The sequence below is a fragment of the Taeniopygia guttata genome, chromosome 11 (genome assembly GCF_048771995.1).
Source record: "Taeniopygia guttata chromosome 11, bTaeGut7.mat, whole genome shotgun sequence".
Lineage (NCBI taxonomy): Eukaryota > Metazoa > Chordata > Aves > Passeriformes > Estrildidae > Taeniopygia > Taeniopygia guttata.
In genome coordinates this window covers 9,844,775-9,866,808 of record NC_133036.1, presented here as the reverse complement: position 1 = coordinate 9,866,808, position 22,034 = coordinate 9,844,775, and the positions used below count along the sequence as shown (strand labels likewise).

Genomic DNA, 22,034 nt, shown 5'->3' with positions numbered 1-22,034 from the left:
AAAAGGCTAGGAAAGGCCCAGATTCCTCCATCTTGTACCCCTGAATTACATTCTAAAAACCCCAAAATTCTACTTTTCCACCCTGTGTCAATTCAGCCATTACGCTATTGTCCTGGCTTGTAAGATCAGCATATATTCTATTTGCCATCTGTTGGAGGTTGGGCAGTTTTCTTATCTCTCCCAAGAACAAAGTCTCCCTTGGGGAGATATCTTCTGTTAATGGGCCATTAATGACTCACTGCATGACTGGTAAAGTTCCATCATCCCATGGTGAGATGCTCCACCCAGAGGGAGGAGCCAAGCAGCCCTACCTGCATAAAATCAGCACTTTTTGGGACATGAGGGCAGCCCCTTCCCTGGATCCCCAGAGGAGCAGCTTTCTTCCCTGCTGTATCCCCAGAGGAACACCAGGCCCAACTCCTCCATCACCAGACCTTCAGAGAAAACTACACCCTTCTACAGATCCCCGCTCCAGCAGCATTTCATCTGCCACTGCAGGAGGAGCAGCCACCATTTAACTGGACTGTTACCAACACCCTGACTCTCAGGTTTCTGACTCTATCACTTGTTTTGTTTGCACTAATTACATTTTTTTTTTAGTTTTTTCTCCTAGTAAAGAACTGTTATTCCCATATCTTTGCCTGAGGGCCTTTTAATTTTGAAATTGTGGTAATTCAGAGGGAGGGGGTTTGCCTTTTCCATTTCACAGGAGGCTTTTGCCTTCCTTCACAGACTCCTGTCCTTTCAGACCAAGACAACTACTCAAACTCTTGTGGCTTGTAATTCCTCATACAGAGTTGACGTTTTTTTCCACGGGCTAAAATCAACGCCACAGGTGTTTTTGACTTTGTGCCAAGGTCCCTGACCCCCTGCCAGGGTCTCGGGGCAGCCAGAGGGATGTGCTGGGCTCCCACAGGCGATGTGCTCGGGGTTGTTCTCCTCACACCCCAGTCAGGATCTCGCCCTGCTTCCATCCTACTGAAGATGCAGCTGAGGTCCCTCCACATCCCAGGGCCCAGGGAAGGTGGGGCTGGGAACTGGGGAAGGAGCAGGGATGGATCTCAGACCCCAGCTGCTCTCCAGCTCTGCATTATCAAAGCTTCAGGATGCTTCAAAGCCACTTGGTCATTTGTCCATGGTCCCTGCAGGACCAACCCTGCTGGCCTCAAAAGCCATCTATTTTTCCTGCTCAGAGTAAACATCCTGCTGTAATTGTCACCGTGATTTAGGAGGTGTCAGGTTTTCCTGGTAGTGATTTTTAAATAATTTTATTTTAGTTGTGGGGTTTTTAAAATTTTATTTTATATTTTATATTTTATATTTTATATTTTATATTTTATATTTTATTTTATTTTTATTTATTTTATTTTATTTTATTTTATTTTATTTTATTTTATTTTATTTTATTTTATTGTTATTATTTTATTTTATTGTATTTTATGTTATGTTATTTTGGCTTTTTTTTATTATTTTACTATTTTATTTTATTTTATTTTATTTTATTTTATTTTATTTTTAATTTTTAAATTAAATTAAATTAAATTTTTTAAATTTGATTTTGCTTTACTTTATTTTATTTTTTGACACCTCCATCTCTGGAATGTCACTTCGCCTTTCACCACGGATGTCCCCAGGACTGGAATATTCTATTGAAGTCTGAGCTCTGTGTCTCCAACCTCCCCCAGGTGCTTCCTCAGACAAAGAAGACGACAACAAAAATTATCCTTTTCTTTCACCCAGGACCCATTTTATGCACTAAAATAGAAATATCATTTTAAATGAGCTGCTCAGAGAGACACAATCTTCTAAATACAGATGAAATCACTTAAATATTTTGAAACTGGCAATCTCATATATTTGAATTATAGACTGCAGTGATATTCTGCTGAAAGCAATTACATTGCAGCTCTTCCCACACACATGGGCAAGTCCTGGGAGCTTTAATTCACAATGACTTCAGCATTTAAGGCATCATGGACGTTATTATTAAAAAATCCTTTTTTTTTCAGTGTTTTGCAACAAGGCAAGAGGTTCATTGCTCTGGACGTGGCCCCATTGAGTACGTGAGGGGTAATTTAGGCAGGTGAAGGTGGGTGTGTTGGTTCCTGAAGCAGAAACACCCGAGTGTTGGAATCTGTGTTATTGATGATTCCAAAATTGCAAAAAGTCTCTGTCTTTCTGCCCCATTGCCAAAGCAGAAGCCATAATTGGTCTGTGCTGGTTTCAAGGTTGTTTATTCTGTTTATCTCTAACATGTTCTGCTGCCCTGCCGCAGCTCTGTCCTGCAGGGCAGCGTGTGGGGCTCTGCCCTCAGTGGGATGGTACAAACATTAAATACCACAAACTACCTGTGCTGGATTTACAATAACGTGCCAATATCTGTCACCTACGTTGGACAGTGTGTCCCCAGCCTGAACCAACAGAAAAATGCCAACACCACAGTGAAACATGGAGGGCATGAAGAGGGAGAAAAAGGACAAGACACACCCAATTTCCTCCATCTTGTGCCCTTTGAACCCCTAATCTAGAATCCTAAAATTTTACTTTTGCACCTGTGCCGCACTTAATTATTCTTTATATCAAACACTCAGAGCTGGTAATTCATCCTGTAAGATTGAAAACTCTTTTCCATGGACAGAGATCACAGACAGTGTCTCTGGGGGCTCTGTCCAGGGGGGTTCCTGACCCCTGCCAGGGTCCCAGGGCAGCCAGCGGGAAGCCCTGGATTCCCACACCCAAGAACAACATCTTCCCCCCTACTTTTTGAATGGCCTCTTGTTTTTGCTGGGAAAATGGCCCGGCCCTGCTTCGTCAGGACTTTTTTAAAAGTTGCCACGGCCAGCAAAGCTATTTCTGTTTGAAACCAGAAGAATGCTCCCCTCCAAAGCTCCGAAAGTCAGATATTGCTTCCCTGGGCCGCGCCAGTCAGCGAGCGGCGTTTGCTCGAATGCGGTGGAGACGCTCAGATCCAGCTCATGCTACTGATACCCCTGGCTCTCCCCTCCAAACCAGCCAGGATGAATGGGGCTTTTTGTTGTGAGTGAAGAAACGAGCAGGAATCACAATAATCTCTTTCTAGCCAGGTTTCTGGAGCGTGGGGTGAGGCAAGGGCTCAGCCCGGCGCTGGAGAAGAAGGAAAACAGCAATTTCTCCGCGGTTTCCGTGGCGTGTTGGAAGCTGAGGGAGATCTTCTCACATGCAGCCCGAGCACCTCGGGCTGGCCACTGCCCTTGATTCCATTCCAGCCCTTCGGTGCCGTGGGATTGGGGACCATGAATCACATCCTTCACGTCTCCTGGTAGCCCTCAGGTGATGGGAGGTGGCAAAACATCTCCTGGCCGGTGAGGTTTTCACGGGGCAGAGCCTCTGCTCGGGGTGAGAAGTTACACTTCTTTCCTGTTATTCTAGAACTAAGTACTTTGCACATTTGGGAAATATTATTAAGTAATAGTCTGAGTGACGGGCTGTGGTCGGAGTTAATTTCTTCCAGTTCTCCAAGTGTCTAATTACACTTTCTTCAGTGCTAAGTGGATGGATTGTGTCGAGTGTGCAAAGAGCTCTTGTTTAAATCTAAACCAAAACACACACAAAGAGAAACCCTTGGTTCGTCAGTGAAAGTCAGGGCTAGGTACATCACCCAAAAATCTTCTGACAGCTGTTGTGGTTCTGCACATCTTCCCCCCAAGCACCCTTGGAAGAGCAAAACCCACCGGGCAGAACATACCTGGAAAATCAAATTATCCCTTTTATACAGTTCCAGTATTTCCCAGTTTAAAACTGAGCATGGCTTTAACTTAGACCCAAGAGAAGACCTCATTAGGCAAACTCAGGCATTTTTCAGGAGTTATTCTCCTATTCCTTGCATCCCTGTGGAGTGGACCTTGTGTCCTGCTGTCCATTCCTAGTCCAGGGTGCTGCCAAGGGAAGTGGGCTCTGCAAAGGGCTTTGGGCTGATGTGTTTGATCCCAGAGCAGGGCCAGGGCAGGAGAACATCCATGAAACCCCCAGCACATTGGCTGAAAACAGAGGTTTGGTCAGACCTCACGGCTGGGGTGTGTTTGGAGAGAATCTGAGCACCTGTTAATGGTTGAGGGAAGAGCAGCAGAGGTTTTACATGGAAACAGCTCTCAGCAGAAGGACAAACTCTCTCTGCAGGGAACTTCCACCTCTGCTGCGGCCAGTTTGGAAAACCCAAACAGATGATTTTTCTGGTTGGGATTTAAAATTCCTTGGGGTGGGGGTGGCAGGGGAGAAAAGAAGGGCAGAGCCACACCAGGTGCTGAGGGACAAGCCAGGGACTCATCACCCTTCAGTGCCAAGGACAAGCTCTAGGAAGGCACCACCAGCTTGGTCGTGCTCATCAACCACCACATCAACCTTAATTTGGGCTGATCACAAGTTTTTTTGGCCTTGGCCGTGCTCAAAATAAGGATTTCATGGTTATCAGATCCTCTTCAGTGGCTGTGTTCACTGATTTATCTGAGGAATGGCCACATCCACTTTGGATGGTGGCTTCCAGGACCAGACGTGGAATCCTTCGAGAGCAGGCGAGCTCAGGTTGTGATTTATTTTTCTTTCCTGGGGTTTGTGACTGAATCAGACGAGAGAGAGGAAGTGAAGGTTTGTTCTTTCTAAAGATTTATTTCGTTACATCTGCAACAAGTCAAGACGAGAACGGGGTAGAAAGGCTTTTGGTTTTGGGCCTGGAACAAAGCTCAGGACTTGAGATAAACAAATGGGGGGAAGGAATTATCAAAGAGAGAGCTGGCCACAGACTTTGTTATGAGCTTTGTGTTACAAGCTGAGAAACTTTGGGAACTTAAACCAAACTGCACAGGGGTAAGAGGAGAAGCAGATGATCGAGGTACCTCGAGGAAGAAAATGAGGGTACTTGACATGGAAAACATCCTAAACTTTGGGTTAGAGGACCCAGCAGCTCCTCAGGTGTGTGGTGGCCCTCTCATTGATTTGGTAGCCATGGACATGCTCTGTTGGCTCCTCCAGGACTGAAGGAGTGATGTTTTCTTGGTTTTTACATCCCTGAGACAAAATCCCCTGTGGGCAGGGATTGGGACCCTGTGAGCTTCACCTCCCCGGTGTGATGTGTGCCTGTACCCACAGCCAGGAACTGCATCCACACACAAGATTTTTCTCAGTGTTGGCTGCAAAAATATCCAGTAATTTTGATTCCCTATTTACAATTGCGAGCAATTTAAAAGAAAAAACAGAACAACAATGTCACCCCGTCCAAGTTTCCTCTTTGGTAAGTAGGTGTTAGTTAGAACTACCTGGTGTTCAGGATGGTGTAGGAGCTGAATTACTCTGTGCAGGTCAGTGGAGGTGGTGAAAAATAACAAAAGTTCTGAGAGAGACAGCATTTGTAAAAAGAAAAAAATTTTATTTCTCTGTAGGGAAGAAAAAAGGGAAAAAAATGTTTAAAGTTTCATTTCCACGGTGTTAAATTAACAACAGCAAAAGCCAGCCAAAGGAATAAAATGCATGTTAAGGAAATTTAAAAGAGTTACTCTGAAATGAATGCCAGCTTGCTTTGCTGAGCTCCTGAGTCACCAAAATCCCACAGGGCACCTCCTAAAAAGCTTAGGCTCTGCACAGATCCTCAGGAGCACAGTGTTTCCCTTCGGAATGTGGTGCCCTGTGCTCTGGGAAGGAGAGATAACTCCTCCAGAAGGTGCCAGCACGGCACAGGTCTGACAACACCTCCCCCTTACCTGTGCTGAGTGCTCCTTATCTCCCTGATACTCTATCAGCCTGGCCAGGGCAAGGCTCCCCGATAGTCAAGTGGCTCAATTAGCAGTAATTAGTGCATCTGTGCTGGCCTGGAGCAGGTCGGTGTCTGCTGGTCCCTCCAGAGGAGCTGTGGGCTTGGGTGGCCACTGGCCTGGGAGCCAGGATGGTTTTTGGGCTGCTGGTTCCCTTTTCCTGCTGGGCTTGGTGGGGCAGGGTTTAGGGGCAAAGCCTGAAAAGAGGAAAACGGTGGAGATGATTCCACCTGGGCAGGGAGAGGCTGTGGGAGGTTTCTCCTTCCACAGGGGTGCACAGACAGGAATTGCAGAGCCATTGGGCTTCCCAAAACTGATCCTGCAAGGGATGGTCCATGGTAGGGCTTGGTAGGGGCTGCAGCTCCTCACTGGGGTGGGGGTTTCTCAGTTTGAGGGGAAATTTGGAGAACTAGGAGATGGGAGCTCCTCTGGTACAGAGATAACGGGGATTTTCTACAGCAGCAAACTCCTTGAGATGCCCCAGTCACCAGCACATCCCCTGGGAGAAGAGGGGAGACCTCAGCCAGGAGGTTCAGGATATCTCCTGCACACACAGACTGCTCTGCACGCCTCCTCTCTCACTCTGCCCAGTTTTTCACTGCAGATTTGGTTTTTCCTGCACTTTCTGAACTCTCACCCTCAGGGTGAGGGCTGTCTCCAGCCTCCAGCATGGCCAGGGATGTCCCTGTCCCTCCTGCAGGCACACAGTTAAAACCCAGCATCTCCAAATGTTGGCAGCGATGGTCCCCAGTGCTGCTGGCCAGAAACCTGCAAAGCAGAAGAGAAATGGTTTTTGTGGCAGAACTACAAATGCTCCATAAAGCACAGCTCGTCTGGGGCCTTTTTAATGTGGTTCTGACTTTTTGTCCCCTAATTCACAGCAGAAGCGGAGCAGAGCTCGGTAAAGATCGAGCATGAATCCCCTGCGTTGGGTTAATGGGAACAATTACAGAGGTTTCTTCTTTTTCTGCTGCCAAGCTGTGATATGAAATCATTCTCTGGGTTCCTGTTTCCACGGGAACAATTAGTTTCATGCCGTTTTGGTCTTAGACATCAATGAAGTGTTTAACTAAATGAAGGCCAACACTTCATAAACGCATTGTCTCACGCAATCATCAAGTAGCTACCAAGTGCCACAGCTCAATGCACTGAAACCAACCCCACAGAACGCTCTGGAGTGTGTGAATATTTATTGATCTGGTACAGCACATCATCCATGAGCCAAAAATACCGAAAATTCCAACCGTGGGCGTTTAGGTGTTACCAGCTTTTGAGCCAAGCTGCGTTTTCTCAAAGGGTCTGGTCACCTTGAGGCATCTCCAGGAGAGGCTCTGGGGACCTGTTGGCTGCTGCTGATGGGTTTCAGCTGGCCCATCCTGCGGGCCAAGGCGAGCCAAGGGCAGGGGAGCTTGCAGGACCTCGTAGCCCCCCGGTGCCTGAGCTCCCAGGGCCGTGCCTGGTCCTCAGCCTTCCTCCAAGGACTCCACATATTTTCTCCTTCAAATAAAATATACAAAGAGTCCACACGGCACGGGGTGGAATTCAGGGCTCCCTCCCCGGCACATCTGGGAGCCTTTCCCTCGCAGAGCTGAGCAGCTGCACGGGAGAGAGGCAGACAGGGAGGGAGGGAGGAAGGCAGGGAGAATCCTGCCAGGGCTGAAGTGGGAAGGGAATTCAGGGATGCTGCCCTGGGTGGCTCAAGTGGCACACGGACAGGATGGGAGGGAGGGGCAGCTGAGCAAGAGTGATTTCTGAGCTTCACTCCTGAAAATGAGCCACTCAAAAGGCTCGGGAGGAGTTGGAGTAGCTCATTTTAATGAGGTGTTAAGGAAGAATTCACTGTGCAACCCTCAATATTGGACCCTGAATTCTTACTTCACTGGGCAGTAGATCACATCCTTTGTTGGTACCAGCCCTTAAAGAGAAGGAAATGATGTTTTCCCCTGCATTCAAGAAGGATTTATAGACAAAAAGAAAGGGTAACCTGGTTTCAGTTTAGCAACTTGAGAAAATCAGAATTTTGTTTGCAGCATTCCCTTTTACCCCTTTTCATTCTCTTGACTGAAATATGTCCTGGGAATGGTGTTGTACACAGCCTTTCCCTGTTCCTGATGGACAGTCAGACCACACTCAGTGACCTTTGCACAGCTATTTCTTGGATGAAGCCCCTAAGTTGGCCCTTCCAGCCAAATGCAACAGAGATTTCACAGTGAAACTCCACATGAAATCATTTTTTGACCTGATCCTAAAGAACATTTCCACACAGGAGGAAATGTTCCTCCATGTGTACAGAGTGGACCCTCTTGGCACAAAATATTCTTCTGTCATCCTTTCTGCTGACAAGCTGGCAGGTGCTGAACCACCTCCTCTCAGCACAAAATATTCTGTGAAGGATGACGGAAATTCACTGAGCTGCTTCTCCATCAGTTCACTTCCATCTGACAGAGTTCTCCCCTCCTCCCACGTGCCCTGCTGCCATCTGATTTTCCTGCTTATTTATCCTTCCCCACCAGCTAAAAGCAGCCTCGTTGTCCTAGGAAGGAAGCAGGGATGAAACGATGCCCAACAGGGCTGCCAACCCTTCCTCAATCCACCTGGATCCATTAAAGCAGCCAAGGAAAAGGGTGTGAAGCCACCCTCATGCCGGACACTTGGAGCTGTGTCCATACCTGATGCAGATTTCCAGCAAATCTGGAGAGGGGAACAGGCTCGAGTCTCCACTCCAAGCTCAGTGTAAACATTTCCATGAAATCTCCCTGCAGGGCCAGCCTTGAATCCCTCCCTGCTATTTCCCGCTCTCCTTTTACCACCCAACCTCCTGACCTTGCAAAAATCTGTTTCTGGAGGGTCAGAGCATGGGCCTGGAGCAGACACTGATTCCTGGGATTAGGGCTGGGTGGCCCAGGGGCTGGACAGTGCAACATTCCTGCTCAGGGGCTCTGCTTGAGATAAGGCAGCCCCACATTGTGATTTACTCCGAGGAAGAGGAGTTGAGCTCTGCATGTTCCCTGGCAGATGAGGCAGGGATAATTCTGCAGGATAGACCCCTTTCAATCTGTCAGTAATGGTTTGCTCTGGAATAAAAAACCCAAAACTCTAATTTTGTACAGCTAAAAGCACCAGGCTGGGCTGGACCACAAGCCAAGGCTTACCCCCTCCAAGCCCAAACGCACAAGGATGCACCAGGATGTGCTGAGCTCATTTATTCCTGTTTTGCTTAACCCTGCCCCAATTTCCCCTGGGTTTGCAACCTTCTGCTGTTGGATTTCAGCAGCAAAGTGAGACAGAGAGCAGCAGTGTTTCCAGGTGAGAAAACCCATGTGAGATGTTTGAATTTCAGGGTTTGGTGGGGCCAGAGCTAAAAAAAAGGATTGATCTCCCTCACCTGGCTGGAAAAGAGAGGATGAATTCCCAACCCAGAGGTGCAGCAGAAGGGAAAGGTAACACAAAGTTAAAATCTTTCTCCAGGGGGCATTTCACTGATCAGTTTGGTGGAAGATCCCCTGCCTTTTCCCTCACCTAATCTCCACATTCCCACCACGCTGCACACACTGGGAAGAGCCAGCTCCATCCACATGCAATCCCTCTGGCCATTCTCCATGGAGGGAAACCTGGAGGGAGGCTCTTCCAGCCCCCTGCACATCCCCTTGGGAGCCTAAATACCACCCCAAGGCTCACAGCTGAGGAAACCTGAAGATTTTGCTGTGTGGCCACCATGAAAGATTCAGATCATCCTACACCTGCAGTGCTGGTCCCAGCTACCAACCAGCCACTTCACCAGCTGGGTTTTTCCTTTGCTCCCATCTGGGTGGCTGCAGATCCTTGCTTGGAAAGCATTTCCAGCATTTTTGGGATGTTACCAAGAGTTGCCAACACTGGGGACTGTTGCAAAATGCATCCAGGATTAGAGGAGCCTGAGTGGGGACTCCCCATCTAAGGTCACCTCGAGAATGTGACATCAAACACAGGATTGAAGTCTTTCAGTGCATGGAAACATTTCACGGAGCACAGCAGATGACTTTGGAATTTGAGCTTCACTCCTTTTTTTTTCCCCGTATATTTTATTACTCAACTTCTTCCCCTCAAGAAGAACACCAGGTTCTCCTCCCAGTTTGTGAACCAAAGCAGAAGAGGTGGCTCTGACAATCTGGTCCTCAGCCTGTGAGGGTTCCTTTCATCGCTGCCACTGATCTCAGTCCCATCCCTGGGAGGTCACTGGAATGAGTCAGGTGGCAAATAGAAAACACACAGTTTATGCAACAGCCTGAAATGAAGGAATCTCCCCTTGGAAAAACAATAGGGGCATTGTATTCCCCACCGGAGCAGCCGGGAAATGCTCCTGCAGGGCTGTGATGAATTAAAGGCTTTCTGCAGCTGATGCAGTTGCTGTTTGCTGCTGAGAAAAGCTGTCTGGGTGTCTGCAGCACGTTAAATCCTTGAATTCACATTCCCAGCATCACCAGAACTTCTAAAATAGCAATAGAATAGAATAATAGAATTCTTTAATAGAATTAAAGGTTTTTCTGCCGCTGATGCAACTGATGCAGCTGCTTTTTGCTGCTGAGAAAAGCTGTCTGGGTGTTTGCAGCACGTTAAATCCTTGAGTTCATGTTCCCAGCACCACCAGAACTTGCAAAATAAGAAGTAGACAAGCAGAAGGAGAGTGACCAGAGGGGAAAGGAGACAACCAGAGCTGAGTGACTCAGCTCCATGCTGATCCCTCCAGTTTCATGGGATACCGTTCCTCAATCACACAGTGGAGGGAATTACAGCCAAAACAGCTTCTGCTCTGTGAGCAGGACCTCCCACCCTGCTTGGATGGACACGAGGGCACTGACAGCTCCTCTGCTGCTGGGCTCTCCCTAGTCCTGGTTGTTGGACCCTGCTCTTGGAGGTTTTCAAAGCTCAGCTGAGCAAAGCCCCTGTGGTCCTGACCCTGCCTAGAGCTGCTGATGGACCTGCCTCGAGCAGAAATTTGGGCTGGAACCCTCTGAGGCCTTTCTGGACCATACAGAGACCTCCTGAGGAGGTTACAGGAGAAGCTATCAAGGCAGCAGAGCCTTGCCTTGACTACACTCCCATTTCTAGTCCATCAGCCTGGCTTTTCTTGGATGTATATTTATATGTATATCTCCTCTTTTGGCTGGAAGAGGCCACCTGGCAGCAGCTATGGGACATTTCCAGCGGGATTTGAAATGATGGAGCTGTTTGAGCAGCAGCAATGGCTCAAAGTGCTCTGCCAGCACTTCTGCTGTGCCCCCAGCAGCAGCCAGGGCTGGCTGGGACACAGAAGTGCTCCAATCCTGGAACTGAAATGCCAAGAACAATAAGCACAACAATGCCATGAATTTCCTCCTCCGCAGTGCTGAAGGAGAGTGACAGGGAATATTTTGATGGGCCTCAACAGTTCCGAGCATTAGTTTCACTTAAGAAATTCCAACTGGTTGTGTTTTGTTTTTCCAATGGCTGGAATTGCTCTCAGGGGCAAGAATCGTTGGAGTGGATCCTGGGCTCCTGTCTTGCTGCTCCACGGGCTCCAAACCAGTGAAGCAGCTGGGAAAGGGGGAATTCAGCAGCTGAATCCTGGAGCTGGCTCTGTCCTGCATCCCCTTTTCCCACATCCCGCGTGTCATGTGCAAACTGGATGCACCTGCTGGAGGAGCGGTGTGGGGGCAGGAGTTATCCACTGCTTATAAATCCTGGGGCTATCAACAGCCTTCAGTAAACATTTGGACAATCCTTCCTACCTCTCCCTCGTCCAAATATTTGCATCACACGGGGCTGCTGCCCGTTTCCTGACACGCTGCACAGCTAAGAATATCCTTGGATCCCAGGTCGGTTCCAGCTCGCTGTGATGGATGGACTTCTCCGATGAAATAAATGGCTCAGGGAGAAAGAAAAGGAAAAACAAAAACCTGCCTCCTGATAATAAATCCAGGTCAGGATGGAGGGAAAGAGCTTTCAGTGGGGAATGCTGTTTTTAGGAGCTTTTAGCATCTGATCTGGAGCACCCAAGGGTTAACAATGAGCAGCTCTGAGCGCTTTCGGTGGACTCAGACCACTTCATCTCTTGGAGGAAAGGTTGGAGATGCTCCTGAAAGCTCTTCCTTCCTGCTGGGTTGGGAATGGCCCCAGCCAGCTTTGGATGTAAAATAGGAACCTGCTGCATGCAGGTTTGGTGGCTCTTCCTCCAGAGCAGAGCTTCCTCCAGGTGAACCACAGCAGGAATCACCAGTTTGTAACCTCTGTGTAAAACATTTCATGCAGCAGAGTTGCCAAATAGAAATAAATCTCTTTATTTTCTTCTTAATGCCAAGAGAGGAAAACAACCAGAAGTCTCCTTTAGCAGTTAAAAGGGTTTAGCAGTTATTTGGGTTTAGCAATTAAGAGTTCTAAACGCAATATCTGTGTTTTGTGATTTAAGACTGCTGTGCTAAATAACGAGTTTAGGAAGATTAAGCCTCACAACACAATAATTTTAGTCTTTTGCTAAAGAATTGACGTGGCTGGGACTTTGTGGCTGAGCACACACCACAACAAGCCAGTGGATTTTCTGATAGAGTAGTAAAGAAAATAATCAACCCTCAGCTTAAGTGCAGGATAAACAGCAACCTGGGCTGGTGGAAGGTGTTGGAACCCATGGCAGGGAGCTGGAAAAAGATGAGTTTTAAGATCCCTTCCAACACAAACCATTCCACAAGTTTATGATAGAACTTATTCGGGATTAAATTGGCTTTTCCACTGCAGCTTCAGCTTGAACTTTTTGTTTTAATCTTCTCCCCAAAGATTAAAACAAAAAGCACAAATAAAAGCAGTGCTGTGGGCTAGCTGGGCCATAAACACATTTTTTAATCCTGATATGGTACAAACCACGTGGAGATTTCACTGACCCCCAGGTAAATCCCCTCTTCTGCACCTCCAGCATCTCCCCTTTGCCCCCACGCCGCTCATCACTTCCTTCTGCAAAGCCCAAATCTCCGAGTCCCGGATTTGGACAGACTAAACAACATCTGCGGAGCCGCCTGTCCCCTCCAGCCCCGCCGGGGGAGCAGAGGCGCTCCGGGGTGGCCGGGACGGAGCCGGTGGCACCGGGGAGGGCGAGCGGCGCTCCCGCTTGGGGGGCTCGGGGCGAGCCGGGATGTGGCGGAAGCATAAAGCACCTGTCGGGCGGCTATTTCGGGATTAGCCGAGTGCTGACAGACAAATTGGCGAGATTAATAAGAGCAATCAAGGCTGTGTGGGCTCGAGCTGTGAGCTGACATTAATGTGACATCGCTTTCATCTGCTCCTGCCTCGCCCCGCGCCGCATCCCCGGGGCTCCGGGGGAGCAGCGCGGGTCGGATGCGGGTTCCAGCATCATCCCTGAGGGTGTGGCAGGGCAGGGGACAGCTCTGTGTGTCGTGGAGGGGACATGCCAGCACGTTTTGGGGACCGCCGGCCAACCGCGGTGTCCCCCAGAGCTGGCAGCTCTGTAGGGCCTACCTGGCCCGCATAGCACGGGGGGGATTTTTTGGCTTCAGAGCCGCCTGCTCTGATGGGTTTGGGGTTTTTTTTTTTGTTTTCTGTGCCTGCGACAGAATCGTCGGATGGCAACGAGAAAACGCGATGCTGACCCTCTCATTAAAAAAAAAAAACAAACCAAATAAAAACAAATACACACACACACACACACACACACACACACACACACACACTCAACCGAAAAACAATACGAAACAAAACACAAACAAATAAACAAAAAAACACCAAGAAAAAGAGGGCAAAACGCATCAGGGAATAAAGGCCAATTCCAGGTGCGAGGAGAGAACAAAGAAACTCCTCTGCTGTCGCCTCGCTGGCTCGGGGAGATGCTTTGACAGCCTAAAGAGGTTTTAAGGCAGAAAAAGCTGATTTTAAGCACTCCTCTGCCTCCAAACCCCAGTGGGAATTCTCCCCTGTATCCCTGGTGCAGCGCAGCCCTTGCACGGGGAAAACTTTCGGGATTTTTAAGGGATTTTTCTTTTTCCCCTTGTCTTTTCGAACACATTCCCTGCTAAAATCTCCCTCGCCCCGAACTCTTTCGCATCCCTTTCCAACGGTGGAATTGGATGGATTTTCTTTGTTCTTCGGTCAGTGAGGGATTGTAACAGTAGTAAAATATCTGAATGTCCAAATCCTCCAGGTCTGCCGGGCTCTGCCGCACGGGCTGCTCCGCCAGAGCTTTTGCCCACAAAAGGAAAGTGTTGGGAAGGAGGGAGATGCCAAAGGCTGAGCGCACATTCGCTCCTGGGGGAAAAAAAAAAAAATCCTCTCCCTGGGACCTAAAGTGGATCCCCCCGTGCTGGGGATTTATCGAGTACGAGGGAAAAAATCTGTAAAAAACGGATTTTTTTAACTATCAGCTGTTCTAACCTTCAAATGCAAATGGGGATAAAAGCAGCTGGAAGGGTCAAGAATAATTTTGGAGAGAGGTTTTATGTAGAAAACATGAAAGAGGCTGACCCCAAAACCAGACTCAGAAAACAAAGTCACAGGATGAAGATTGCTGCCTCAGCTCCCCAAAAATTAATTTTAAAAGTCATTATATTTTAATGTTATGTACGTAATTTTATGTAATATTAATTATTTATTAATTATTAAATTTTTTTCTTCGTTGCATTTGTAACGACTGGAGTTATTATATATATACAATACATATTTATCCCATCCTAAATGGGTGAATTAACGGGATTTTTGGAGTGAATTTCAGGTTCCTCCAATCTCCACCCGGCAAGGACAAACCCCTAAGCACAATGTCCCCAGCAGGAGGTTTTGGGGGACAAAATTCCATTTGCCACTGAGACTCCTTTGAAGGGTCGAGCTGGATTCAGGGAGGGGGACACGAACCCTCCTTTTCCTTGACCTCCCTCAGGGCTCGTTTTTGTTTGGATTTATGCCTAAATTTTGGAATTTTTTTTCCCTGCAACCCCTCTCCATCCCCGCCTTCTCCACTGCGAAACCACACGGAGAGGAACAACCGCGGCCATCCTTAATTCCTTACCGCCACGAATAATAATTTCACATCCTTTTTAATCAGATTTACTGCCCTAAAAAGCGATTAGGTGGAAACTACACATCTCCCACCAAGCCGTCAGCACCGCGGCGGGCGTTCAGGGGGCTCTTTGTAATCTCAGCCTTTTCCACCAACACAAACACGGCCCCAAAAATCCAAAAATCCAAAAATCCGCGGCCACCCACGGAGCGAGCGCGGGACCGGGCGCGCCTCTCCCCCCACCCACGCGGGTTTGAGGCATCCCCGCGTGGAAAAACCCACGGGGAAATCGCTGCCGGAGCTCCGTTCTCTGCCCCGGGGGAAGAGCAGCGGGAGAAGGGAGAAGGGAGAAGGGAGAAGGGAGAAGGGAGAAGGGAGAAGGGAGAAGGGAGAAGGGAGAAGGGAGAAGGGAGAAGGGAGAAGGGAGAAGGGAGAAGGGAGAAGGGACGGCCGGAGGCGATCCCCGCCCTGCCCGTAGCCGCTCCCGCCGCGCTCTCCCTCCGCGCCCCGCGCCCCTCCGGGCTGCTCCTTCCTTCCCTCCCTCTCACCCCCCTTTTCCAGGGGAAAAAATTCAATTTTCTATGTCGTGTTCTTGATTTTGCAGGGAAATAATTCCCCTTTACGTATTTGCTGTGTTGCTTTCTTTGGGTTTTTTGCTTTTGGGTTTTCTCTCTCGTTCTGCCCCTTTTTTGTCTTTTTCACACTTCTTTCTTTTTGTATTTTCTCTTGTTCTTTTAATCGTTCTCTTTAAATCTTTTGTCTTTTATTTTTCCTTCCTTTCTCCCTTTCTCTTTCTTTGCTTTTTCCCTTCCTTTCATTTTCTTTCTTTCTCTCTCTCTTTCCCTCTCTCTTTCTCTCTCTCTTTCTCTCTTTTCTTCGAGCTTTTCCCCTTTCCCTCTATTTTTTTTTCTCCTCATTTCTTTCTCATTCTTTGTTTCCTTTTTTGCTTCTCCATTTTCCTGTTCTTCCGTTTTCTTTTACCCTTTCTCTATTTCTCACTCTCTTGCTCTTCATTTGTCTCAATTTCTATTCCTCACTTATTTCTTTCAGTTTCTCTCTCATATCCCTTCTAGTTCTCGTTCTCTATATAATTTTTATATCTTCCCTCTTTCTTTCTTTTTTCTTTCTTTTCTTTCTTCCTTCCTTTCTTCCTTTCTTTCTTTCTTTCTTTTCTTTCTTTTCTTCCTTCCTTCCTTCCTTTCTCTTCTTCCTTCCTTTCTTTACTTTCTTCCTTTCTTTATTTTCTTTCTTCCTTTTTTTCTTTCTTTCTTTTTCTATTGGTTTCCTCTTTTCTTTCCTTCCTTCTTTCCTTCTTTCTTTCTGTCTCTCTCCCCCTCCATCTCCCTTTCTCTCTCCTTCTTTCCTTCCTTCTGCCCATTCCGTCTGTTCTCTGTTTTTCTCTTTCTCTTTTATCCTCTCTCCCCTCCAGCACAACCTCTCCGTACATTTATTTATTTATTGAACTATTTGGAAACATTTTTGTTTTCCTTTCCTGGGGCTGCGGGGGGCAAACCAGACCCAGGGCTCTGCTCCAGCTCAGCTCCAAACCCTCTTCCCGACGGGCAGAAAAATCCCTTTTCTGCGCTGCCAGCGCGGATTTCCCAGCCCGGTGGTCAAATTCGATCGTTTCCAGCAGAGAAACGAATAATCCTGGAATTAAAATTCTGATGCTGCAACCTCAGCCCTCGGGCAGCATCTCCGCGCCAGGTATCCCCAAAATCTGCCGGAGAAAGGCAGCTGAAGGAATTCCTCCGTTCCCCGATTGTAAATAGGGTTAATGCAAAATTACTTGGTGTGTTTTAACAATCTGAATTTGAGGGAGACTGAGAGAGAGGAGCTGAGGGTGCTGCGCAAAACGCGCTGGGAGTTTTGCAATTTTCCGAGCGGTTCTGAGAACGGGAAAAGCAAAACCATTTCTGAGTTCATTATTCGAGTTTTTAGTGAATTCTGGGCCAGTTTTGGTGCGGCTTCTCTTTATTTGATGTGGGGGTGTTTTGTTGTTGTTTTCAGTGGATCGTTCTTTTTTTTTTTTTTTTTTAATTTTGGGGTGTTTTTACAGAAATTCTTCCCAATTCCTCTCTGGCTTCAGAATTCCTCTGGCACATCTACCCCAAAAGCCCCAGAATATTCCCAATGGGAAGATGGACACATGGATGCGCCCGTTCCCTTCCCGTTCCCAGGATGATTTTCCCCGAAATAAAAAATCAATCCCTTTGCTGCAGAAATCGTTTAAGTTCGGGGCACAACAACCCGTGCTGGAGAAAGTTTTCCCACCTTGGCTCGGGCATTTCACGTATCCACAGCGCATCTTTCCCGGGAATCCCAGCCGAGCTTTTTATTCCCTGCAGAACATTTTTTAAAGCTCCTCCAGGTCGCTTTTAATATTTAAGTAGGGGCTGGTTGTGCAAAAGGGATCGATTTACGAGGAGCCGCTCTGTTAGCAGGAGGTGGGAAAGACGATAAACCAATTTTTGGTGTATTTTAACTCTCGCAGCTGCAAAGTAGAGGGGTCCACGAACCTGCAGCACGCAGAACCCGCTGATGCACAGCATCATTATTTGGGAATTCTAGCCGTGGAAACCAGATTTTGTCGGGAATTCTTCCAAGGCAAACCATCCGCAGATCTTTGCACGACTGCGGTTGTTTGCAGCGAGAATTTCTGACGGTGTTTGCGAGCGTTTGTCTCCAACCTTTGGGCTGGGAAAGGGGGGACACGGAGTTTCCGTGCGGGATTTATTGTAGAAATCGGGTTTAAAAAATTCAGCCTAGCAGGCCGTTGTGCAGCTCAGCTGGGCGATTTGCTTTTCTCCCCAGGAATATTCTGAATTTCCCTACAGGAAAAGGACAAAGCACATATTTTGTAAGTGCTCTGTCCTCAGGCACCGTGGGCATGAACCAGAGGGGTTCTGCAGCACAGGGACCTTCTCTCATGGGGGTTTTGGTACCTCCAGGGACATCCTGGATGGCCTCAGCATCCCCTGCCCGCTCGGCAGGTGACAAGGCACAAGGGCTGCTGGGCACCTCCACACCTGCTCAGGTGGGTGATGCTCCGTTGTCCCATGTAGGACAAAATCTCCCTCCAAGAGAAGATCTGTACCCCGAGACTCGCGTGGGTCCCCCCCAGCCTCCCCTTGGGGTTTTCCTCACCCCCAGGGTGCTGTCCCCTGGAAAAGGGAGGTGGGATCCTTCCCCAAACCTCCGTGTTTGTTTTCCGCACCTCCCCGCGGTGTTTCAGGGCAATCCACGCTGTCACCTTGCTCATTTTTGATCCCCATAATGGATCGTCCCTGCGGCTTTTGGCAGTAACCTGTTCTTCCTTTATCTGGGATATTCCGTTTGAGTTTTTCCCACCTCTCCGTGCAGACGGATTTTGGGGGACACCTCGAAATGGGGCTGGTGACCCTCACCTGCCCGACGCTAAAATTCCCCTTTCCTCCAGCACCGACGCATTGATGGGATTTCGACAGGGTTTTGCTTTAAACTCGGAGGAAAAAAAAAAAACAAACAAACAAAACAAGACCAAAAAGGTTCCATAAGGCTGGAAATGAGGCTGAACCCCCTGGAATTCCCTCATTCGGGAATTTGGTGCAGACCCCGGCCCGGCTTGGCCCAGCCGGACTTTTGGCATCGGGAGTCTCCGGGGGCTGGAGGTGGTTCCCGATGACAAAAAGCTCAGCAGCGAATCGAAAGGTTTCTCCAGCACAATTTTATCTCTATCCTGACGGGATTTGGCGCTGGAAAAGCTGAAAGTGGCTGTGAATTTTGCTTGGATGTCACCGCTATGCCAAGTTAGGAGAGGGGATATCCCATCCCAAGGGTTCTGTTTGCTTTGGGAGCATCCCCAGGGAAGAAACCTCCTGAATGTCTCAGGAACGGATTTATCCCAGGATTTACACCTGGATTTACAACTCGAGCTGCCTTTTAGGGCGAATTTGTGGGGTGTGGGAGCATCACTTGCCGGGTCCCAGCCCTGCTCCGGCTCAACCCCGCTGTTTCTCTTGGTACCAAATTCCTCGGGGCTGAATCCCAGCCGGCCCAAAAGCCGGGAAAGCATCTTAGCCATCCGTCCCTGAGCGGGGATAGAAATACAGAAATACTCGGAAATATTTGGAAGATCTCTGTGGGAAGCGATTGTGTCTGAGTGGTAGCGCTCGGAGCTTATTATCGCTGGAAGCGATTTCTATTGCAGGGACCGGGTCCTGCCAGAAAACTCCACAGCAGAAAAAAAAAAAAAAAAAATATCCCGAGCTGAAGAAGGCTGTAAATTCCTGTGCTGCAATATTTCATCGAAGGACGTCATGGAAAATCTGGGCTTGAAGGGCGGGGGGAGACTCGGGAAGGGCAGAGGGGGGGAAAGGGAGACAAAAAGGGGGAGATTAAGATTTTGCTGGGTTTTTTGGGTTTTGTTTTTTTTTTTTTTTTTTTTTTTTTTTCTCCCTATCTGACCAAAGCCTGAACTTCTGCCTGAGGCACGGCGGTGACAGCCAGCCCGCACCTCAGACACCCTGCTGCGCTCCCAATTTCGGCTTTTGCTCTCCCAAAACCTTCTCCAGGTCCCGTTCGCTCCTGGAGACCGGGCTTTGCCTCCAGGCTGGAACTGGGAAAAGTCCCACGCGTGGGTCAAAGCGTTGCCGTGTGATCCCCAAAAGAAATTTGGGGTGTGCGTGTGTGTCCCTAAAAACATCTCTCCCTCGGTGCTTCCACCTTTCCTCAGTTCTCCTCCCTCCATCCTCGACCCCCCTCGCTCCAACGCACCTTTAAATAAACATTTTGGGATCAATTCGCCGCGGATTTGGGGATGGTGAGGACTGAAAAAAAAAAACAAAAACCCTAAAAAACAAAAACCCCAAAGCAGCCGAGGGGAAAAGCCGGTGCTGAGGGACGGGAGGGGGTCCCGCAGGGGGTGTTAATGCAAAGCAGGACACGGGGAGGGGGACACGGGGCGGTCACTCCCCTCGGCCTGGGTGGTCCGGCCCCTGGCGGAGCAGCACCCAGCCCGCCTCTAACAATGCCACCTATACACATTCTATACATTTCCATCCTCGGGTTACAGCGGGCCTGCTCGCCGAGTTGACTTCACTTAAGCAATTAGCTCGGAAAAATACCTTCGGCGCAGGAAAAGGAAGAAAGCTCGGATTTGTCTATTTTTACACAAAACACGGCCCGAGTTTGGGGCAGGGGGAGGAGGGAAGGGGAGCGGCTTTGGGAAGCAGCCGGGGCCGGGAGAGCCGAGCGGGCTCCGAGCGGGATGGGAGAGCCTAATTGAGCCATATGATCATTTCTTTGTTGGCATTTCTTCTTTTTCTCCTTTCTTTTCATCTCTGCCCGTCGGGGACTGGGGAGGACCCGATTAACCCACCCAAATCACGAGCAGACAACACCAAAAGCGAGTCGCGTTTTCCCCCACATCCTCCTCCTCCTCATCCTCGTACCCCAGGCTTTTCCTCCCCAAAATTCCCCTTTCCACCACTCGTGCGCTCGGATTAAAACCTCCCAACATTTCTGCCGTTCCCACGACGAGGCCTATAGGACACGGAGCGATATATTCCCATTTTTCACTTTTGCTACCTGTAATAAACGCATCGGAAACCAAATCTTCCCCCTCCTAAAAGATATTGTGAGAAAGGGAAAGGGCACTCGTGAAGGGACTGATTTTCTTTGAGGGGAATAGTTTGATTTCCACGGAGATTTTGGTTTTTTTTTTAACTCGGAGATATTTTATTTCCTCGTGGACACGCTGCCGGTGGCAAACGCTTTGAACGTGATTTTTGCACGGGTGCTTTGTGCTGTGTTTAGAGCTCCATCCCCGGGTGTTTTGGAGGCAGATCAGGGAGATTCGGCGGCAGAGTGATACAAAGCAAAGAAATCCACCCTTTTCGCGAGCCGGGGGGGAACATTCGATGCGGAGCAAAGCTCAGGGTCAGAGATGCGCTCGCACAGCAAAAATAAAAAGAAATACAGAGAGAAGCAGAGGGAATATTCTGCACCAGCCTCCTCGGGGGTGAAAGCCCCGGGGAAGGTGATTGTTTTCCCCAAAAAAAGGCGATTTTTTGGGGTGCTTCCCGAGCAGCCGCCCTGCTCCACGTTCTGCTCCGCGCCGAGGGAGCCGGGGCTGCTCGTTCTCCTCCTGCTCCGGGGAAAAGCTCCAGAAATAACTGTGCCAACCTCCTCCCACCCCCTCCCTGCCTACCTGCCCCCGGCCCGGGGCTTGCCCAGGGCTCTCCCGTGCCTGGCCCGGGCCCGTTTGCACCGGGAACGGGAGGGCCGGTGCTGTCTGCAGGATGATTTTTTTTTCTCGAAAAGGAGGGAAAAGATGGGAGGGGGGAGGATAGAAAGGTAAAAAAAAAAAAAAAAAGAAAAGGAAAACCCTGATGTGAAATCCCCCTTGGCCGTACCACAGATGTGACAGGCGCCCCGGAGGCTGCTCACAACTGCTCGCCAATAACGCGGAGGGAGTTTGGAAACCCGATCGGTGCCTATCTTTCCTTTAAAAGGTATTAAATTATCATTAAAACCTTGAAAAGCGAAGCTGGAAGAACGAGGGGCTTTGGGAGGAGGGTGTCCCCTCTCTCTCTTTGCCCAGGGATGCACCCACAGCCCTGCAGGCCTCAACGGGGTGCGGGGGGACGGGCTGGATTTTTTTCCCCTTTTTTCCTTTCTCTTTCCTTTTCCTCAATGTCGGGAGGGATCAGGAGGCAGCAGCCGGCACATCTGAGAGCCCAGGCTGCTTCCCCCGTGCCCACCCGCAATCCCACCCCACGCACCGCAGCTTTCCACGCGCGGGCCGCGAGAAGGTGACAAAGGTTTCGAGCGACTTACCTCGAGTGACAGCTCTGCCGGTGGCACGGCGCTCAAAGAGGTGGATTTTGGGGGAGAGGGGAGGGAGAAAACGGGGTCTCTGCCCCTCTGGAGTTTTATTCTCCTTCCCCCCGCCCGCCGCGTGTGCCCGCGGCACCGCCGGAGCTGAGCCGCGGGACTCCAGCACAGATTTATATACACCCCCCTCAAAAAAAGCCCCAAACAACCCCAAACAAACCAACCCACCCTCATCCCTAAAGCAGCTTCGGAGCTGCCGAGGGGTCCGAAGCCCGTTCCCGGCCCCGGAGCGGCGGCGGAGGCAGAAAAGGGCATTTCGCGAGGCAGCGGGAGTTTTCGCCGATTTCTTTTTATTAAAGCACCCCCGAGCCCGTGTTTACATTGCGCAGTATAAACATCCTGCCCGGGCCCGCCGAGCTTAAAAAGAG

The 22,034-nt window shown here is 49.1% G+C and overlaps 1 long non-coding RNA gene across 1 annotated transcript; it reads right to left on the bottom strand.

Moving 5' to 3' along the window:
- Positions 1 to 5,377: 5,377 nt before the first annotated feature.
- LOC140684840 (uncharacterized) lies at positions 5,378 to 21,921 on the bottom strand. The gene is made up of 2 exons (XR_012057703.1): positions 21,610 to 21,921; positions 5,378 to 6,548 (listed from the first exon to the last, which is right to left on the bottom strand). It is a non-coding gene; the product is annotated as an uncharacterized lncRNA (long non-coding RNA).
- Between the last annotated feature and the right edge of the window lie 113 nt (positions 21,922 to 22,034).